Source organism: Salmo trutta, chromosome 37 (genome assembly GCF_901001165.1).
Source record: "Salmo trutta chromosome 37, fSalTru1.1, whole genome shotgun sequence".
NCBI classification, from domain to species: Eukaryota; Metazoa; Chordata; class Actinopteri; order Salmoniformes; family Salmonidae; genus Salmo; species Salmo trutta.
Window position 1 is genome coordinate 18,666,847 of NC_042993.1, and position 21,639 is coordinate 18,688,485.

Sequence of the window (21,639 nt, forward strand, 5' to 3'; positions counted from 1 at the left end):
GGACATGCGTTGGTTATAACCAAGTCGCTAACAACCATTAGGCCGCTAATGGCCTGGTACTCAGGGCTCTATTGTCCCTCTAAACACTTTGACATCAATGAAAATGCTATCAAAAATCACATCATAAAAACAGTATCATGCTTTTTAAACTCGACTCACTGTGATTGATCAGATTGAAGAAAGAAGTTCAACAACAAGGTAAAACTGAGTGGAAAATATGGTCATTGTGGAAGTTGTTTCAAAGCTTAACAAAATGGACAGTGCTTTCAGAGGTGATGATTCATTCAAAACGGCCATACGCATATTAGAGATTATGCATATGCATAGGCCTATATACAGTGCATTCAGAAAATATTCAGACCCCTTGTCTTTTTACAAATAAAAAATGGAAATACCTAATTTACATACATTTTCAGACCCTTTGCTTTGAGACTCGCAATTGAGCTCAGGTGCATCCTGTTTCCATTGACCAGCCACCCAGACATCCTTGAGATGTTTCTACAACTTGATTGGAGTCCACCTGTGGTAAATTCAATTGATTGGACATGATTTAGAAAGGCACACACATGTCTATATAAAGTCCCACCGTTGGCAGTGTATGTCAGAGCAAAAACCAAGCCATGAGATCGAAGGAATTGTCCGTAGAGCTCAGAGACAGGATTGTGTCGTGGCGCAGATCTGGGGAAGAGTACCAAAAATGCGTCTGCAGCATTAAAGCTCCCCAAGAACACAGTGGCCTCCATCATTCTGAAATGGAAGAAGTTTGGAACCACCAAGACTCTTCCTAGAGCTGGCTGCCCAGCCAAACTGAGTAATTGAGCGAGAAGGGCCTTGATCATGGAGGTGACCAAGAACCTGATAGTTACTCTGACAGAGCTCCAGAGTTCCTCTGTGGAGATGGGAGAACTTTCCAGTAGTACAAACATCTTGAGAGCACTCCACCAATCAGGCCTTTATGGTAGAGTGGCCAGATGGAAGCCACTCCTCTGTAAGAGTCACATGACAGCCCACTTGGAGTTTACCAAAAGGCACCTAAAGGACTCTCAGACCATGAGAAATAAGATTCTCTGGTCTGATGAAACCAAGATTGAACTCTTTGGCCTGAATGCCAAGTGTCACATCTGGTAGAAACCAGGCACAATTCTTACGGTGAAGCATGTTGGTGGCAGCATCATGCTGTGGGGATGTTTTCAGCGTCAGGGACTGGGAGATTAGTCAGGATTGAGGCAAAGATGAACGGAGCAAGGTACAGGGAGATCCTTGATTAAAACCTGTTCCAGAGCGCTCAGGACCTCAGACAGGGGCACAGGTTCACCTTCTAACAGGACAACAACCCTAAGCACACAGCCTAGACAATGCAGGAGTGGCTTTGGGACAAGTCTCCGAATGTCCTTGAGTGGGCCAGCCAGAGCCCGGACATGAACCCGATCGAACATCTCTGGAGTGACCTGAAAATAGTTGTGTAGTGAGGCTCCCCATCCAACCTGACAGAGCTTGAGAGGATCACCAGAGAAGAATGGGAGAAACTAGCCAAATACAGGTGTTTTAAGCTTGTAGCATCATACCCAAGAAGACTCGAGGCTGTAATCGCTGCCAAAGGTGCTTCAACAATGTACTGAGTAAAGGGTCTGAATACTTATGTAAATGTAATAATTCCTGTTTTTGCTTCGCCATTATAGTGTACTGTGTGTAGATTGATGAAGGAAAAAAAAAGATTTAATCCATTTTAGAATAAAGCTGTAATGTAACAAATTGTGTAATAAGTCAACAGGTCTAAATATCTCCCAAACGCACAGTATGAGCCCCCCAAAAATCTAACCTGAATTAAAATAATGATTGTGCCTTTACATAGCCTATTGCATATTACGCATGGCAGAAAAACATTATTTTTTTTAACGGATTTAAGATGTCTTTGGTAAATAATTGGTCTAGCCTGTACTCCAAAATTAAAAGAATTCTAGTAATTGCCTTTGACTTTATTATTATGCATACTGGGTGGACTGGTTACATTATGCCATGCTCCAAACTTTCTATACCTGAGTCTTGGAGAGAACATATAGGCCTAGGCGACAGTGTTTTATTGATTGTGCAAGCGGCTTACAGTTAGCCTACGATTATAGTGAATTTGTATTTGTGTAAACATTATACTATTGATGTTCCAGAACAGATTTCACTTGGTTTCCCAAATTAAGCATTGGGTAGTTGCAGGAACAGGGTTGAAGAGCCCATGGCATTCAGAGTTTGGGCGTAATATCACTATCAGCGAGAGGCTGCACGCTCCTCAATCAATGGTTGATGCATTGAGTGATGATGCATTTAGTAGCCTAATGTCATGACTGTCCACGAGAATCCAAATAAGTCAGATAAGGATTGCAATAAATAACTTAAATCAGACCCCCTCTCACCTGTAGAGCGGAGAAGGAAAGAACTGGTGGGGATGAACAACTCACATCCTGTTGTAAATCTCTCTCTCCAAGGTTCACCAAAGGAATACGTTTTGTTTCAACAGACTTTTTCCCGCCGAACCGCTAACATGCTGACCAGACCGGGTCACATGCGCGAGTGTTGCAAAATACATTTACACATACATGTTATTCAATCATTGCACCCACACTGCTTGCTTGTGTCAGTGATCTTCTGCATGGCCAGGTGCTAAAATAGAACTTGCAAGCCGAAGAACACCATCCCAACCGTGAAGCACGGGGGTGGCAGCATCATGTTGTGGGGGTGCTTTGCTGCAGGAGGGACTGGTGCACTTCACAAAATAGATGGCGTCATGCGGAAGGAAAATGATGTGGCTATACTGAAGCAACATCTCAAGACATCAGTCAGGAAGTTAAAGCTTGGTCGCACATGGGTCTTCCAAATGGACAATGACCCCAAGCATACTTCCAAAGTTGTGGCAAAATGGCTTAAGGACAACAAAGTCAAGGTATTGGAGTGGCCATCACAAAGCCCTGACCTCAATCCTATAGAGAATTGTGGGCAGAACTGAAAAAGCGTGTGCGAGCAAGGAGGCCTACAAACCTGGCTCAGTTACACCAGCTCTGTCAGGAGGAATGGGCCAAAATTCACCCAACTTATTGTGGGAAGCTTGTGGAAGGATACCCAAAATGTTTGACCCATGTTAAACAATTTAAAGGCAATGCTACCAAATACTAATTCAGTGTATGTAAACTTCTGACCCACTGGGAATGTGATGAAAGAAATAAAAGCTGAAATAAATCATTCTCTCTACTATTATTCTGACATTTCACATTCTTAAATTAAAGTGGTGATCCTAACTGACCTAAGACAGGGAATTTTTACTTGGATTTACTAGGATAGCATTGTTTGCATGCTGGTTGTATTGGTGCTAGCTTGGTACCAAGCTAAAGCTAGCTACCCAGAATTTGCGGTCGAACAAATTATGCTTTATTACCAACGTGGTATTGTAAACTCATCGTTCGTGGCCGGTGTGTGCTTGTTTGCTGACTTTTTTGTACAGCTTTGACAGGGCTACTGTATCTTTTTTGGAAAGATCCAAAAAGACCCAAACGGCGTTCCATAGAATGTATGTCGTGAAGCTAATAGCAGTGACGCTATTACTGTGTGACTCCTGTAGAAAAATAACGCGCTTGGTAGTGTTAACCGGTGCTCGACCAGTCGGCGAAAGCTAACATCACCCACGACAGAGAACAGTTGATTGTCAAGGGCAATGAATTCCATTATCTTGGTTTAATCGATTTTGCCTTTGAGTTGTCTCACTGAATTTTTTTTACTCTTGCTCAAGCCAGACAGCAGACATCGTGGGCTAGTTTAGGAATGCTGTGTACCTTCGTTATATACGTAGGTATGCACGTCAGCTTTGACATCGGTTTTTCATATCGGGCGTTTAACTAGACATCGATTTCCATATGTTCACCAATATATCATGCATCCCTACTACAAACATAAAACTGAAATAGTTTAGGATTGCAAAAGAGGTTACAAAACAAAATGCATAGCTCTCTCTCGTGTTGTCTTTCCCTCCTTTTCTTTCTCTCTTATCCTTCCTCTCTCTCTCCTCTCCTCTCACAGGCTTAATTAAACTCCCAGTCTTTAGCTCAGTGAAGCCTATGTGCAGTAATTAGTATTAAAGTATTAGAGTTAAAGAGATGATGAAGATTAAACTATAATCCAACAATCCCTTGCGGGTTTATAAAACACACTATTATCCAATCATTCAACTACACATCATTATAACAAACTACACTAGAAGCTGTGTTGGTGTGTGTGTGTGTGTGCTTAAAGAGAGTGGCATGTGAGTCTGTATATCTGGGTGTGTGTGAAACAGCTTTATCTATCTGCCATTCTCTTTTTTTTGTAAACTGACTTTTCCTCTCCTGTGTTTAAACATGAATGTCCTCACTACTGCTCTCGCCTGTCACTCTCTCTTTTACTCTCTCTTTCTTTCTCTATATCCCCTTCCCTCCCCTATCCTATTTCTACCCCACCCCCTCTGTCTCGCTCTGAACATATTTCATCAAAGGCCTCCTCCTAGGTAACACTAACCCTGATCTCATTAACTGCTGCTAAGCTCAGTGTCATATCAGCTCCTGCCACGCCCTCTAGTGCTCACCCGGTGTCTCCTTGACCTGCCGCCACTCCCCCAGTGCTCTCTCCCTCTTCCTCTCTCTCTCTGTGTGTGTGTGTGTGTGTGTGGGGGGGGGGGGGGGGCAGAGACAGGTGTGCTGGAGTCAATGCAGATCCCCACCAGCTGCAACCTGTTCCATAATCAAGACCTCTACAAATACTCAGTCCTGCCACTTCCACACTTGCCAGATCGTAATCTCTGCCCAGTCAGTCCATGTTTCTAGCCATTTGTGCCTATTTTCCCTTGCCTGATGCTGTTTTCCTCTCCGCTACAGTTCTGCCCGCTCTGACTCTTGTCCCTGTCTTCAGTCCGACTTCTCATCAGTCCTGCTACTCTGTCCTAGATTCCCCACTCTATGCTCCCTTGGATTCCCCTCTGGACCTGCTTACCCTATCCCCACACCTCTCGCTCCAGCCTCAGCCCCCGCACCTGGTTTCCAACAACCCGCCAGAGCTTCCCCTGGCCTGCACTCAATCTTCTCCCCGTGTTTCAATAAATTCCTTGGTTACCTCATCCCAGTCTCCCCATCTGAATCTGCTCTTGGGTTCACCTGTTCCGCACCGCATGACACTCAGAGAACAACACACACACACACAAGCTAGCTGTGGGCATTTTTATCCCTGACCCAGGACACTGTAATCAAAGGCAGTGGGTTTCCAGGCGTCTTATGTTTAATGCTGAAACAGAGGAAGGTTCTGATGATTCTAATGATCCAGTGTTTTAACAGTCTAGCAGAGGGGACGGAGGGAGACAACTATATCTCATCCTCACTCCATCACTGTACTGCTGGTTCAGTAGCTCCTGTATGCAACTGTATCTTTGGCTCGTTTCAGTACTTTAGAGGACAGTACTCCCCAGGGGTGCATTTATATGACTTAACATTTAGCAGTATATACAGAATGATGCGGCCATCAACTGGACATTCAAATCTTTAGTGTTTTCCGGTGTAACAGTTTGCTATGTTTCCATCATCCTGAACACAGCTCAGATGACAGTTATAGCTCTGGTTTACAGCATTATCCCTCTACACTCCTGGAAGGGGTGAATTGCTGATGTTTTTCCCCCTTCTTCTCTAATCAGTGACTGATTTAGTCAAGTGTGAAACCAGGTGTGTGGAACTTCTAGGGTAAATCAGAAACATCACTGGACACACTCGGTTTGTTGTTTTTGATTAAAACAACCAATATTTGTTAAATATAAATGCTGAACTTGGTTTTGCATGGATTCTGTGACACGGTTAGCTTTTAACAGCTAGGACTGCTATTTCTTGTCCTGGAATCCTGCTTAACAGACAGGTTGAAGCCTGCTTGACAGAGCCGCTAACCTTAGTTAGCTAGCTAAGCTGCTAGCCATCAAGTTAACTTCTATGGGCTAGGGACACAGCCAGTGAAATATCAGGGCGGCAAATTCAAAAACAACAAAATGTCATAATTCAACTTTCTCAAACATACAACTATTTTACACCATTTTAAAAATACACTTCTCCATGATGTAACCACATTGTCCGATTTCAAAAAGGCTTTACAGCGAAAGCAAAACATTAGATTATGTTAGGAGAGTACATAGACAAAAATAATCACACAGCCATTTTCTAAGCAAGGACATGTGTCAATAAAACCCAAAACACAGCTAAATGAAGCACTAACCTTTGACGATATTCATTAGATGACACTCTTAGGACATTATGTTACACAATACATGTATGTTTTGTTCGATAAAGTTCATATTTATATCCAAAAACAGCATTTTACATTGGCGCATGATGTTCAGAAAATGTATTCCCACCAAAATGTCCGGTGAATGTGCACATCAATTTACAAAAATACTCATCATAAACAATGACAAAATATATAACAATTATTTAAAGAATTATAGAAGGACTACCCCTGGATGCAACCGCTGTGTCAGATTTTAAAATAGCTTTACGGAGAAAGCAAATTTTTCAATATTCTGAGTACATAGCTCAGCCATCACGGCGAGCTATTCAGACACCCGCCAAGTTCGGGGCAACCTAAACTCAGAATTAGTATTAGAAATATTCTCTTGCCTTTGCTGATCTTCGTCAGAATGCACTCCCAGGACTGCTACTTCCACAAGAAATGTTGTTTTTGTTCCAAATAATCCATATTTATGTCCAAATACCTCCGTTTTGTTTGTGCGTACAGATCACTTATCCAAAGGCATAACGCGCGAGAGTGGAACGAGAGACGAAAAGTCAAAATGTTCCATTACCGTACTTAGAAGCATGTCAAACGCTGTTTAAAATCAATCTTTATGGTATTTTTAACGTAGAATTGCGATAATATTCCAACCGGACAATAGCATATTCAAGCATATTCAAGAAGAAAAGAAGGAACGGCGTGCTCGCGTGACCGCGCATATCCAATCCCTTTGTTGCCAGGCAGACCACTCAGTGAATGAGCTCCTATACTCTGCCCAGTGACAGGAGAATGCTCAAACCACTTTCTGAAGGCTTTAGACAGCCAATGGAAGCCTTAGGAAGTGCAACGTCACCCCACAGACACTGTAGCTTCGATAGAGAATCAAAAGAAGAACTACAATTCTCAGACTTTCCACTTCCTGCTTGAATTCTTCTCAGGTTTTTGCCTGCCATATGGGTTCTGTTATACTCACAGACACCATTCAAACAGTTTTAGAAACTTCTGAGTGTTTTCTATCCAAATCTACTAATAATATGCATATTCTAGTTTCTGGGCAAGAGTAGTAACCAGTTTAAATTGGGTACGTTTTTCATCCGGCCGTGAAAATACTGCCCCCTTGCCCAGACAGGTTAACAAAGTTAGTCCCAGATAAGTTTTGCAATGGAGCCGTCTTTGGAGAAGTAAATGAACAGTTCCAGCTCTGTAGGAGCTGTATCTACTACGCTTTGAGACTTATCAATGACCCATGCCCAGCTCAGTTAATCCCAACCATTGTGTCGCTGAGTTGTCAAAATACTTCAGCAAATGTACATTATACCAGGGGCGTTGGTAGACACAATTTAAGTAACCAAATCCATGTCCCTCCAACTTCTCTGAATGCCTCTAATGATCCTACAGCTATTGTATGCATTAATCATGTGCCTATGAACCAGAGTTATACTGTTAGCACTGAGGCGGTGTGCCCTAGTAAGAAGTCCACTGTGTGCAGCTCACCCTGCACTAACATAAATAACATAAATTGTATGGTTGAGAGGGAATAGGCAAAAGGAATGGCAAATAAGTTTGGCTGCACAACCGATTGGCAAACATACAGCAAATTGAGAAATTATGAGACTAAACTGAATAAAATTAAGAAGAAACTATGAAACACAGATAAATGGTATAAAGAATGTATAGTAAAAAGCTCTGGAGCACCTTAAATGAAAATTTGGACAAAAGGGCAAACTCAGCTCCGTCATTCATTGAATCAGATGGCTCATTCATCACAAAACCCACTGATATTGGCAATTATTTTAATGATTTTTTTCATTGGCAAGATTAGCAAATTTAGGCATGACATGCCAGCAACAAACGCTGACACTACACATCCAAGTATAAAATTATGAAAGCTAAGCATTGTCATTTTTAATTCTATCAACAATGACACGCCACCGGGGACTGACAAATTGGATGGAAAATTATTGAGGATAATAGTGGACAATATTGCTATTCCTATTTACCATATCTTCAATTTAAGCCTACTAGAAAGTGTGTGCACTCAGACCTGGAGGGAAGCAAAGTATTTCCGCTACCTAAGAATAATAAAGCCCCCTTTACTGGCTCAAATAGCAAACCAATCAGCCTGTTACCAACCCTTAGTAAACTTTTGAAAAAATGTGTGTTTGACCAGATACAATTCTAATTTACAGTAAACAAACAGACTTTCAGCATGCTTATAGGGAAGGACATTCAACAAGCACAGCACTTACACAAATAGCAGATAATTGGCTGAGTGAAATTCATGATAAAAAGTTTGTGGGGGCTGTTTTGTTAGACTTCAGTGCGTCTTCTGACATTATCCATAATAGTCTGCTGCTGGAAAAACATATGTGTTATGGCTTTACACCCCCTGCTATATTGTGGATGAACAATGTCTAACCTGTCTAACAGATCATAGAGGGTGTTCTTTAATGGAAGCCTCTCCAACATAATCCAGGTAGAATCAGGAATTCCCCAGGGAAGCTGTCTAGGCTCCTTACTTTTTTCAATCTTTACTAACAACATGCCACTGGCTTTGCAGTTAGTTTCAGAATGGGTGGCAAGAAATAAGTTAGTCCTAAATATTTCAAAAATGAAAAGTATTGTATTTGGGACAAATCATTCACTAAACCCTGAGCCTCAACTAAATCTTGTAATGAATAATGTGGAAATGTATCAAGTTGAGGTGACTTAACTTCTTGGATTAACCCTGGATTGTAAACTGTCATGGTCATGGTTACAACAGTAGCTAAAATGGGGAGAAGTCTGTCCATAGTAAAGCGTTGCTCTGCCTTCTTAACAACACTATCAATAAGGCAGGTCCTACAGGCCCTAGTTTTGTTGCACCTGGACTAATGTTCAGTCGTGTGGTCAGGTGCCACAAAGAGGGACTTATTACAATTGACTCAGAACAGGGCAGCATGGCTGGCCCTTAAATGTACATGGAGAGCTAACATTAACCTCTATGGGCTAGGCGGGACGCTTGCGTCCCACCTACTCAACAGCCAGTGTAATCCCGTGGCGCGATATTCAAATACCTTAGAAATGCTATTACTTCAATTTCTCAAACATATGACTATTTTACACCATTTTAAAGACAAGACTCTCATTAATCTAACCACACCCTCCGATTTCAAAAAGGCTTTACAACGAAAGCAAAACATTAGATTATGTCAGCAGAGTACCCAGCCAGAAATAATCAGACACCCATTTTTCAAACTAGCATATAATGTCACATAAACCCAAACCACAGCTAAATGCAGCACTAACCTTTGATGATCTTCATCAGATGACAATCGTAGGATATTATGTTATACAATACATGCATGTTTTGTTCAATCAAATATTTATATCAAAAACCAGCTTTTTACATTAGCATGTGACTAGCATGTGACTAGCATTCCCACCGAACACTTCCGGTGAATTTACTAAATTACTCACAATAAACATTCACAAAAAACATAACAATTATTTTAAGAATTATAGATACAGAACTCCTTTATGCACTCGCTATGTCCGATTTTAAAATAGCTTTTCGGTGAAAGCACATTTTGCAATATTCTAAGTAGATAGCCCGGCCATCACAGCCATCACAGATAGCCATCACAGGCTAGCTATTTTGACACCCACCAAGTGTGGTACTCACCAAACTCCGATTTACTATTAGAAAAGTTTGATTACCTTTGCTGTTCTTCGTCAGAATGCACTCCCAGGACTTCTACTTCAATAACAGATGTTGGTTTGGTTCCAAATAATCCATAGTTATATCCAAATAGCGGCGTTTTGTTCGTGCGTTCAAGACACTATCCGAAGGGTAAAGAAGGGTGACGCGCCCGATGCGTTTTGTGACAAAAAAATTCAAAATATTCCATTACCGTACTTCGAAGCATGTCAAACGCTGTTTAAAATAAATTTTTATGCGATTTTTCTCGTACAAAAGCGATAATATTCCGACCGGGAGTCGTTGTTTTCATTCAAAGAGAGAGAAAGTAAACATGGTGTCGGCTCGTGCACGCGCCTCCAGTCTCATTGTCCTCAGATCGACCACTATCCAAATGCGCTAATGTTTTTCAGCCATGGCCTGCAAAGCCACCATTCATCATTCTGGCACCTTCTGAGAGCCTATGGGAGCGTTAGAAAATGTCACGTTATGCCAGAGATCCCCTGTTTTGGTTAGAGATGATCAAGAAGGCCAAGAAATAGTCAGAGAGAGCGCTTCCTGTTTGGAATCTTCTCAGGTTTTGGCCTGCCAAATGAGTTCTGTTATACTCACAGACACCATTCAAACAGTTTTAGAAACTTTAGGGTGTTTTCTATCCAAATCAAACAATTATATGCATATTCTAGTTACTGGGCAGGAGTAGTAATCAGATTAAATCGGGTAAGTTTTTTATCCGGCCGTGCAAATACTGCCCCCTATCCCCAACAGGTTAATGATATGCATGTCAATCTTTCATGGCTCAAAGTGGAGGAGAGATTGACTTCATCACTACTTGTTTTTGTAAGAATTGTTGACAAGATGAATGTACCAAGCTTTCTTTTTAAAATATCTACAACACAGCTCTGACACCCATGCATACCCCACAAGACATGCCACCAGAGGTCTCTTCACAATCCCCAAGTCCAGAAAAGACTATGGGAGGCGCACAATATTACATAGAGCCATGACTACATGGAACTCTATTCCACATCAAGTAATTGATGCAAGCCGTTGAATCAGATAAAAAAAACTGGGAAAAATACACCTTATGTGTGAGGACAGACACTGGAGACGATAAAGCTGTTCCCAAGAAAGCTAAGGTAACTGAACTACATGACTATCGCCCCATTGCACTCACTTCTGTCATCATGAAGTGCTTTGAGAGACTAGTCAAGGATCACACCACCTCCACCCAACCTGATACCCTAGACCCACTCCAATTTCCTTACCGCCCCAATAGGTCCAATGATGATGCAGTCGCCATCCCACTGCACACTGCCCTATCCCATCTGGACAAGAGGAATAACTATGTAAGAATGCTGTTCATTGACTACAGCTCAACACCATAGTACCCTCCAAACTCGTCATTAAGCTCGAGACCCTGGGTCTCAACCCCGCCCTGTGCAACTGGGTCCTGGACTTTCTGATGGGCCGTCCCCATTTGTTGAAGGTAGGAAACATTTCCACCCCGCTGATCCACAACACTGGGGCCCCACAAGGGTGCGTGCTCAGCCCTCTCCTGTACTCCCTGTTCACCCATGACTGCGTGGCATTGCACGCTTCCAACTCAATCATCAAGTTTGAGGACGACACTACAGTGGTAGGCCTGATTACCAACAACAACGAGACGGCCTACAGGGAGGCGGTGAGGTCCCTCGGAGTGTGGTGTCAGGAAAATAACCTCTCACTCAACATCAACAAAACAAAGGAGATGATCGTGGACTACAGGAAACAGGAGAGGGAGCACCCGCCCATCCACATCGATGGGAAAGTAGTGAAGAAGGTGGAAAGTTTTAAGTTCATTCGGTGTACACATCACGGACAAACTGAAATTGTCCACCCACACAGACAGCGTGGTGAAGAAGGCGCAACAGCTCCTCTTCAATCTCAGGAGGCTGAAGAAATTTGGCTTGTCATCTTAAACATTCACAAACACTCACAAACATATGCACAATCGAGAGCATTCTGCCGGGCTGTATCACTGCCTGGTACGGCATTTGCACCGCCCTCAACCGCAAGGCTCTCCAGAGGGTAGTGCGATCTGCACAACGCATCACCGGGGGCAAACTACCTACTCTCCAGGACACCTACAGCACCCGATGTCACAGGAAGGCCAAAAAGATTATCAAGGACAACAACCTGCCGAGCCACTGCCTGTTCACCCCGCTATCATCCAGAAGGCGAGGTCAGTACAGGTGCATCAAAGCTGGGACCGAGAGACTGAAAACAGCTTATATCTCAAGGCCATCAAACTGGTAAACAGCCATCACTAACATAGAGAGGCTGCTGCCAACATACAGACTCAAATCTCTGGCCACTTAAATAAATGGACTTAATAAAGGTATCACTAGTCACTTTAAATAACGCCACATTAATAATGTTTACAAATCCTACATTACTCATCTCATATGTATATACTGTATTCAAATCAAATCAAATCAAATCAAATCAAATTTATTTATATAGCCCTTCGTACATCAGCTGAAATCTCAAAGTGCTGTACAGAAACCCAGCCTAAAACCCCAAACAGCAAGCAATGCATGTGAAAGAAGCACGGTGGCTGGGAAAAACTCCCTAGGAAAAACTCCTGAGAAAGGCCAAAAACCTAGGAAGAAACCTAGAGAGGAACCAGGCTATGAGGGGTGGCCAGTCCTCTTCTGGCTGTGCCGGGTGGATATTATAACAGAACATGGTCAAGATGTTAAAATGTTCGTAAATGACCAGCATGGTCAAATAATAATAATCATAGTAATTGTCGAGGGTGCAACAAGCACGTCCGGTGAACAGGTCAGGGTTCCGTAGCCGCAGGCAGAACAGTTGAAACTGGAGCAGCAGCATGGCCAGGTGGACTGGGGACAGCAAGGAGTCATCATGCCAGGTAGTCCTAGGGCTCAGGTCCTCCGAGAGAGAGAAAGAAAGAAAGAAAGAAAGAAAGAGAGAATTAGAGAGAGCATATTTACATTCACACAGGACACCGGTTAAGACAAGAGAATACTCCAGATGTAACAGACTGACCCTAGCCCCCCGACACATAAACTACTGCAGCATAAATACTGGAGGCTGAGACAGGAGGGATCAGAAGACACTGTGGCCCCATCCGATGATACCCCCGGACAGGGCCAAACAGGCAGGATATAACCCCACCCACTTTGCCAAAGCACAGCCCCCACACCACTAGAGGGATATCTACAACCACCAACTTACCGTCCGAAGACAAGGCCGAGTATAGCCCACAAAGATGTCCGCCACGGCACAATATGTGGGTTGTCCGCCACGGCACAACCCACATATTCTATACCATCAACTGCATCTTGCCTATGCCGTACACCATCGCTCATCCATATATTTATATGTACATATTCTATTCATCCCTTTACATTTGTGTGTATTTGTGTGCACAAGGTAGTTGTTGTGAATTTGTTAGATTACTTTTAGATATTACTGCATTGTCGGAACTAGAAGCACAAGCATTTCGCTACACTCACATTAACATCTGCTAACCATGTGTATGTGATTTGATTTGGTTTGAGAAGCAAGTACAGGGAGTGAACATTTAATGAGGCACCCCCGGTTCCTACAGCAGCGGCACCTGGACCCGACGTTACCAACAAAACAAAAAACCTACCTGATGCTTCAAATATTGATGTCAGAATTCTATGAGGACAGACGCTGGAGACGAGAAGCAAGTACAGGGAATGAACATTTAATGAAACACGGACAGGAACAGAATACGGACAGCGTCTGGACAGGGGAAAACAAAATGACAATAATGCTGACACAGGGATCTAACCGAGGAACTGACAGATATAGGAGGGGCAATCAACAAACGTGAAGGAGTCCAGGTGAGTCCAATGAGTGCAGATGCGCATAATGATGGTGACAGGTGTGCATACTGAAGGGCAGCCTGGCGCCCTCGAGCGCCAGAGAGGAGGAGTGGGAGCAGGAGCGACATTATGGAACAGCGGGGACTGTGAAGAGACACACACAGATACAGACACACGTATACACATAGGGGCTAGCATGCTCACTCTGCACACATGTACAGTGTAATATTGTTATGTGGTGGTATCATACATTTTGTGTTGTAGATGCATTATGTAGTGGTGTAACAATGTTATATGATGTACTGTATTATCTTTTATTGTATGTGTATTGTAAGTGCCTTAATGTGTTTGGGCCCCAGGAAGAGTAGCTGTAGCTAATGGGGATCCCTAATAAATACAAATACAGATACAGATTCTAGGAAAAGTCCAAGTTTTCAAGATATAGGACTTTCAAGACGCTAAGTGTCACTTGCCACACAATCACAATGATGTAAAATGCATTGCATCATCATGAAGATGTGGCAAGTGAAACTTTGCTTCTTGAAAGTCCAGTATCTGCTGACATGCAAAACATTTTGGGACTGTATTAACAGTGAACTAATGAAAAAATGAATAAAATATTGTTTTTAAGTGAATTTTTCCTTTAAGTGCCAGGGAGAGAAGAAAGGAAGCAGAGCGTGTAGGCCTGCAGGCCTGGAGCGTTACAACGGTTTGAGAGGCAGCCTGGCACAGTTAACTGTTATTATACATGACTGTCAGAGTGAAATACTCAACAGAGTGTGGTCAGAGGGATAAATTATAGATGGACTACAATCAGGAATTTGTTCAAGAGTGGGATTTGATGTCAAAGGGAATGATAGTAACGAAGAAAATGTGTAGAAAGGAGGGATCGTGAGGAGGGAGTAGAGTTGAATGGAGAGATGGGAATGAAGGTAAGAGTGTATTGTCAGTTTCCAGGCAAATGAGCTACTGGGAGACGAGCTGGTGGAGAAAAGGTGGAGCCTCCATGGTCACGCGCACACACACACACACACACACACACACTGGTCCTCCAGGGTGCTGAAAGCTCACCTCTCATTGGTGAATCACTCATTGATGTTTTACGACTGCCGTGATTGAAATGCTATAAAGCTTCTGGGATCATGTGAGCGCGTGTGCGTGTTACAAGGAGATATTAGATCTGACCCATTTAACTTTACAGGCCTCACACAGAGCACCACTGGAGCAGGGGTCAAGAGGGAGATTCCACCGTACAGTATATCACCCAAACTATCACACGCACACATACACTGTTGCTTTCACCAGCCTGTCCATATCACAGGGAAAAGCTCAGCTTGCAACATATCCCTGTCTCTTTCCAAAGCTTAGATGTTGCAACACGGGCAACTGGACTTTACTCCCCTTCTGTTGCGAGGAAGGAGGATAGGAGAAGTAGAGGAGGAGCACCATTTCATCATCATCTCTCCATTCGACTCATTTTCATCACCATCTCTCCATTCGACTCACTTTCATCACCATCTCTCCATTCGACTCATTTTCATCATCTCTCCATTCGACTAATTTTCATAATCTCTCCATTCGACTCACTTTCATCACCATCTCTCCATTCGACTCACTTTCTTCGTTACCATTCGCCCCTCTTGACATCAAATCCCACTCTGGAACAAAACCCTGACTGTAGTCCATCTATAATTCATTCATATGACCATGCACTCTGTTGAATAATTTCCACTGATATTTATGTGTCTGATAGTTCTCTCCCTCCAAGCACCTACTCTAATAACCCCAGTTCTTCTATGTAAGGTTCCGCCCTTTTCCCACATCCTCCAACCTCAAGTCTCACTCTGATTCAGGTCCCAACTCAAGTAATTGCATTTTCTCTTAATCTGTGAATTTCCTGTTTTGGGACCTCAGTCAGTGGTCTCCCATGCTGGTCCTGGGAACTCAGGTTGTGTTGACTCCTGTTTTGGCTTTTGATGGTTATGGACTGGGGCTGGGGCTGAGACTGGAGGGTCATTGAACTGGTGGTTAGTAATAAGGGTCTGTGTGGGGTAGAGAGCAGTTCAGGTCACACGCACTGCTGACAGGCCAGCTGTAAACAACGAGATAAGATAAAAGTGTTTTCTTGTGACCCACCCAGTAACATCAACACAGTCTCTGTCTGGTCCTTAGCTAATACCAAACAATAATAAGCCTGATCAACCTAAGTCTGATTAACTACATTAATCACAGTCTTTTACTGCTGGGCAAGAGCAAAACCCTGCAAATTCCAAATTCCAAAGCCAAAACTGAAGAACCTTGTTATTATGGGAGGAAGTGAATGCATATTGTTAGTTGCCAGGTAGCAGAAATTTTGCTGGTAAGGGGACAGACCAATCAGAAGGCCAGTAACTATGCCGGCGCTGTGCCCCATTATCTGTTTGTTTGTGTGTGTGTACGTGCGCTTGTATCTTCCCCTCCCGTCTTATGAGATAATGACTGCTGGTGAGTGGGTGTGAAAACCCACAAATTACAGGCTAATGTAAGACCTAGCCTCTCTCTCTCCCTCTCTAGCTATTTCTCTCTCTCTCTCTTTCTTTCTTTCTCCAAATACAAATACACAAAATATTATTATGTAGGACTTAAAGGTCAAGGTTTAACATCATTACTCAATTCCACCTCTGAAAGCTCCTCTTCCTGTGTTCATAGAACACCATAATTGCTGTGTTTGGGTTAAGGTGCACCACAGTACTGCTGACCTGTGATTACTCCCTGTGGTATACTGTGGGTGGGTGGGTAGCAGTGTGTCTATGTGTGCCTGTCTTTGTGTGGTTCATGATGTGTATGGGAGGGTTGTTAATGTCGTTCCCACACACAGAGACTGATCACAAACAGACACACACAGAGAGAGAGCTCAAATCAAATTTTCTTGGTTGCGTTCACATATTTTGCAGAGGTTATCGCAGGTGCATCGAAATGCTTATGCTTAGCTTCAACAGCGCAGTGTACAGTACCTAACAATACTAAACAATACACACAAATCCCAAAAATGTAAAGAAAGAAATTAAGAAATATCTGAAAGAATGTCAGAGTCAGGAATATTCATTAATATATTACTGAACAAAAATATAAAGGCAACAAGCAACAATTTCAATGATTTTACTGAGTTACAGTTTATATAAGGTAATCAGTCAATTGAAATAAATACATTTGTCCATAATCAATGGATGTCATGACTGGGCAGAGGTGCAGCCATCGGTGGACCTGGGAGGGCATAGGTCCACCAACTTGGGGGCCAGGCCCACCAACTGGGGAGCCAGGCCCAGCCAATCATAATTCGTTTTCCCACACAAAAGGCTTTATTACAGACAGAAATACTCCTCAGTTTAATCAGCTGCCCAGGTGGCTGGTCTTAGACGATCCCACAGGTGAAGAAGCTGGATGTGGAGGTCCTGGGCAGGCATGGTTACATGTCATCTACGGTTGTAAGGCCGTTGGATGCACTGCCAAATTCTCTAAAATGACTTTGGAGGTGCTTATGGTTGAGAAATGAACATTCAATTAAATTCAGTAGCAACAGCTATTGCAGACATTCCTGCAGACAGCATGCCAATTACACGCTCACTCAAAACTTGAGACATTTCAAAGTGGCCTTTTATTGTCCCCAGCACAAGGTGCACCTCTGTAAGGATCATTCTGCTTAATCAGCTTCTTGATATGCCACACCTCTCAGGTGGATGGATTATATTGGCAAAGGAGAAATGTTCACTAACAGTGACGTAAACAAATTTGTGCACAAAATTTGAGAGAAATAAGCTTTTTGTGCATATAGAAAAATTCAGGGATCATTTATTTAATCTCATAAAACATGGGACCAACACTTTACTTTACATTCTTTGCTTTTATACTTTTGACCAGTGTGTGTGTGTGTATATATATATATATATATATATATAGTGGCAGATGGCAGGAAGAAATGAGGGGAGTGGTGATTTCAGGAAGATATCTTGCAGCCCACTGGCTCCACCCCTGGGCCTTATATGGACTTCCTGCCCCAACGAGGCAAGGCTGGGGATCATTAAGCCATGGAGTGATTGGGGTAAAAGAGGAAACGAGCTGCACAAACAGGGAGAGGACTGAGAGGGAAATGTTTTATGGAAAGTGTGAGAAGAGGGAGCAGTAGCTGTACTATTGCCTGTTGTGACCTGGACTGTGATTACCCCCACTGTGTACCGAACTGGTTTGGCTGAGGACCCGGGTTTTGTGATTACCCCTGGAGAACGGAATGGACAACAAGAACAGATTGTGGACTATGAACTGGTTGCAGAATCCCCCCCCCCCTTTCCCACAGTCTGCAAATCTCCCTAATAAATTTGTCATTTGTATTCTAGTTGTGCTTCATGTGCGTGTTTGATTATTGAACTTGGTGACATGGAAACCCCACCCCATTGAGCCTGCTAGAATATATATATATATATATACAGTACAAGTCAAAAGTTTGGGCGCACCTACTCATTGCATGGTTTCTCTTTATTTTTTACTATTTTCTACAATGTAGAAAAGTAGTGAAGACATCAAAACTATGAAATAACAAATATGGAATCATGTAGTAACCAAAAAAGTGTTAAACAAAAAAATATTTTATATATTAGATTCTTCAAAGTAGACACCCTTTGCCTTGATGACAGCTTTGCACACTTTTTGCAGGAGTTCCCATATATGCTGAGCACTTGTAGGCTGTTTTCCTTCACTCTGCGGTCCAACTCATCTCAAACCATCTCAATTGGATTGAGGTCGGGTGATTGTGGAGGCCAGGTCATCTGATGCAGCACTCCACCACTCTCCTTCTTGGTCAAACAGCCCTTACACAGCCTGGAGGTGTGTTGGATTATTGTCCTGTTGAAAAAAAAATGATTGTCCCACTAAGCGCAAACCAGATGGGATGGCATATTGCTGCAGAATGCTGTCATAGCCATGCTGGTTAAGTGTGCCTTGAATTCTAAATAAATCACAGACAGTGTCACTAGCAAAGCACCCCCCACACCATCACACCTCCTCCTCCATGCTTCACGGTGGGAACCACACATGCGGAGAACATCCTACTCTTCATCTCAGAAAGACACGGCTGTTGGAACCAAAAATCTCAAAATTTTACTCATTAGACCAAAGGACAGATTTCCACCAGTCTAATGTCCATTGCTCATGTTTCTTGAACTAAGCAAGTCTCTTATTCTTATTGGTGTCCTTTAGTAGTGGTTTCGTTGCAGCAATTTGATCATGAAGACCTGATTCACGCAGTCTCCTCTGAACAGTTGATGTTGAGATGTGTTTGTTACTTGAACTCTGTGAAGCATTCATTTGACTGACCTTCATGTCTTAAAGTAAGGATGGACTGTCGTTTCTCTTTTCTTATTTGACCTGTCCTTTCCAGAATATGGACTTGGTCTTTTACCAAATAGGGCTATCTGTAACCTACCCCTACCTTGTCACAACACAACTGATTGGCTCAAACGCATTAAGAAGGAAAGAAATTCCACATATTAACATTTAACAAGGCACACCTGTTAATTGAAATGCATTCCAGGTGACTACCTCGTGAAGCTGGTTAAAAGAATGCCAAGAGTGTGCAAAGCTCTCAACGCAGAGAGTGGCTACTTTGAAGAATCTCAAATGTAGAAAATAGTAAATGTTAAGAAAAACCCTGAAATGAGTGGGTGTGTCCGAATATTTGACTGGTACTGTATATACAGTGCATTCGGAAAGTATCAGGACCTCTTGACTTTTTTCACATTTTGTTACGTTACAGCCTTATTCTAAAATGAATCACATAGTTTTTTCCCCTCATCAATCTACACACAATACCCCGTAATGACAGGGCAAAAACAGGTTTTTATAAATTTTTGCAAATGTATTACAAATAAAAAAATGAAAATATCACATTTACATAAGTATTCATACCCTTTACTCAGTACTTTTTTGAAGCACCTTTAGCGGCGATTACAGCCTCAAGTCTTCTTGTGTTTGATGCTACAAGCTTGGCACACCTGTATTTTGGAAGTTTCTCCTATTCTTCTCTGCAGATCCTCTTAAGCTCTGTCGGGTTGGTTTGATGGGGTGGGTCACTGCAGAGCTAATTTCAGGTCTCTCCAGAGATGTTCAATTGTGTTCAAGTCTGTGCTCTGGCTTGGCAACTCAAGGATATTCAGAGACTTGTCCCAAAGCCACTCCTGCTTTGTCCTGGCTATGGGCTTATGCGAACCTTCGCCCCAGTCTGAGATCCTGAGCGCTCTGGAGCAGGTTTTCATAAAGGATCGCTCTGTACTTTGCTACGTTCATCATTTCCTCCATCCTGACTAGTTTCCCATTCCCTGCCACTGAAAAACCTCCCCACAGCATGATGCTGCCACCACCGTGCTTCACCGTAGAGATGGTGCCAGGTTTCCTCCAGACGTGACGCTTGGCATCCAGGCCAAAGAGTTTAATCTTGGATTCATCAGACCAGACAATCTTTGTTTCTCGTGGTCTGAGAGTCTTTAGGTGCCTTTTTGCAAACTCCAAGTGGGCTGTCGTGCCTTTTACTGAGGAGTGGCTTCCATTTGGCCACTCCAAATCATGTCCAATCAATTGAATTTACCACAGATGGAAACATCTCAAGGATGATCAATGGAAACAGGATGCACCTGAGCTCAATTTTGATTTTCATAGCAAAGGGTCTGAATACTTATGTAAATAAGTTATGTCTGTGTTTTTATTTTTACAACATTTGCCAAAATGTCAAAAAACCTGTTTTCACTTTGTCATTATGGGGTATTGTGTGTAAATTAATGAACAATATATGCATTTTATATTGCTTAAACTGTTACAGACCTGTATCCATCCTGCCTTTCTAAAGTCTTCGAAAGCCAAGTGAACAAACAGATCACCAACCATCTCAAATCCCACCGTACCTTCTCCGCTTTGCAATCTGGTTTCCGAGCTGGTCACGGGTGCACCTCAGCCACGCTCAAGGTCCTAAACGATATCATAACCACCATCGATAAAAAACAGTACTGTGCAGCCGTCTTCATCAACATGGCCAAGGCTTTCGACTCTGTCAATCACCGTATTCTTATCGGCAGACTCAACAGCCTTGGTTTCTCTAATGACTGCCTCGCCTGGTTCACTAACTACTTCTCAGATAGAGTTCAGTGTGTCAAATCTGTTGTCTGGACCTCTGACAGTCTCTATGGGGATGTCACAGGGTTCAGTTCTCAGGCCGACTCTTTTCTCTGTATATATCAATGATGTCGCTCTTGCAGAGGGTGATTCTTTGATCCACCTCTACGCAGACGACACCATTCTGTATACATCTGGCCCTTCTTTGGACACTGTGTTAACAATCCTCCAAACGAACTTCAATGCCATACAGCACTCCTTCCGTGGCCTCCAACTGCTCTTAAACGCTAGCAAAACTAAATGCATGCTCTTCAACCGATCGCTGCCCACACCTGCCCGCCCATCCAGCATCACTACTCTGGACGGTTCTGACTTAGAATATGTGGACAACTATAAATACCTAGGTGTCTGACTGGACTGTAAACTCTCCTTCCAGACTCATATTAAGCATCTCCAATCCAAAATTAAATCTTGAATGGGCTTCCTATTTCGCAACAAAGCCTCCTTCACTCATGCTGCCAAACATACCCTCGTAAAACTGACCATCCTGCCGATCCTTGACTTCGGCGATTTCATTTACAAAATAGCCTCCAACACTCTACTCAGCAAATTGGATGCAGTCTATCACAGTGCCATCCGTTTTGTCACCAAAGCCCCATATACTACCCACCATTGCGACCTGTAGGT